Source organism: Manacus vitellinus, unplaced genomic scaffold (assembly GCF_001715985.3).
Source record: "Manacus vitellinus isolate BGI_N305 unplaced genomic scaffold, ASM171598v3 scaffold_26_pilon, whole genome shotgun sequence".
Lineage (NCBI taxonomy): Eukaryota > Metazoa > Chordata > Aves > Passeriformes > Pipridae > Manacus > Manacus vitellinus.
In genome coordinates this window covers 8,510,533-8,512,292 of record NW_021939960.1, presented here as the reverse complement: position 1 = coordinate 8,512,292, position 1,760 = coordinate 8,510,533, and positions in this window count along the sequence as shown.

Below are 1,760 nucleotides of genomic sequence, written 5' to 3'. Positions count from 1 at the left end.
AGCCCGTGGGGACCAGGATGGGGGGCTGTGTCCCAGGCAGAGCTTGGCAGGACACAATCAGACAGTGTGTGGGGTTTGGGGTGCCCACCCCGCAGTCTGGGGGTCCACCGGGTGCTGATGGGCTCCCACCAGAATTGGGGGTCACCACGTCTGCCAGCCCACGTGGTGGGATAGATCTAGAATGTGTTCCCCAGGAGGGGGCAATCCCAGTGTTGGGGACAGGCTGCCAAGGGGATATCCGAGCATCACAGGAGAGGGGAATTCTGTCCATCAGCCAGAAAAGCCCCTTGGTGCTTCCCAATCCCTGTGGAATGATAGTCCCAGTGTCCCACTTGCTGCTTGCTCCAGTGCTGGCTCGGACACGAAGGGTTGCTGATGGTGCTTTAAATAAAAACCTAAAATAAAATCTTTCCCCAGACTCCCACTGTGCTGAGGGGCTGGAGCAGAGTGCTGGGGGCCAGGACAGGGTGCCCCTCCATGGGGAGCCATGCCTGGCATGGGGGGGTACCACCGTGGCCACAGCCAGCATCCCGGTCCCCCTCCGGCAGCAACTCGTGGGAATAAGGAAAACGGAGGCAGGAAGGATGCCGGGGGGTTAATCCATTTATTTGCCGCGAAGAGATCCGAGGAGCTGCTCCGGCAGCTTCGCGCCGGCTCCGGGACTGGCTCGCTGCTGACACCCAGCGCTCCCGTCCTGAAGGGTCTGTGCAGCCCCCGCAGCCCTGACACACCGCGGCCACCCCCCGCCCACGCTCAGGGCAGGGACGGGGGGCTCGGACCCCGGCAAACCCCCGAACGCATAGTTGCCTGCCGCTGGGGCAGCGATTTGAGCTCACACGTGGTAAATAAACCGATACAGTCCTCCGGACGCGCACAGTCTGGCTGCCGGCTTGGAGGGTCAGAACGGCACGGCGGGGCTCAGCACCCCCCTGTCGTGCCCCCGGGGATGGCTGGGAGGGGCTGCAGCGCTGCACAGGAGGCAGCGGCATCCCCTGACTGCGCTGGCACTTACAGTGTGTGTGTCCCTGTCCTGGACCAAAGATGGCCACAGTCACCCCACATTCCTGTGCCCACATCCAGCTGGGGAGGGAAGCTGCTCCAGCCTCTCCGTCAGCCAGAGGATGGCAGGATTTGGCCCGTGGAGATGATGAGCGCTGGGCTGGCATGGTCCCCAGAAGGGTTCCCAGTCTGGGGGTCCAGCTGCCCTCCGAGCCCCAGGACAGCAGGATTTGGCCCGTGGTTGTGCTAGTGGGGATGCTGAGCACCAGGATGGGCTCCTGTGAGCAGTGACATGGTCCCCAGTGGGGTCCCAACCTTGGAGTCTCAACCCTGGGAGTCCCGTGGCTCCCTGTGCCAGTAGCTGAGGATGGGGGACCCTATCCAGCACCTGGAGCAGCTCAGTGGTGTGCTGTGCCCCCAGCACTCCTGTAAAATAGGGACCCTGTGGGGACAGGGCATTTCCCAGCCCTGGGGGACAGTGTCCAGGCAGGCATCATCTTCATTAGCAGGGTCCAACCCTTGGTCCAACCTCATCCCACCCATCTGGAGGAAAGGAAGGAGCAGGCTAGGGGAGAAGGAAAAAAAGAGGAATAAAGGAGCCACCCCCTCCCCAAGCCCCAGGGCTTTGCTTTGGACACTACAAATTAGATTCTCTGAAAAGGAAGTGTTTTACAGGCCATAAATTTTCTCAAAAGAAAAAGGGGGAAGGGGGAAGGGGGGGCAGAGAAAATTGTGCAATTTTTTTTCCTGGTGGTGACTGT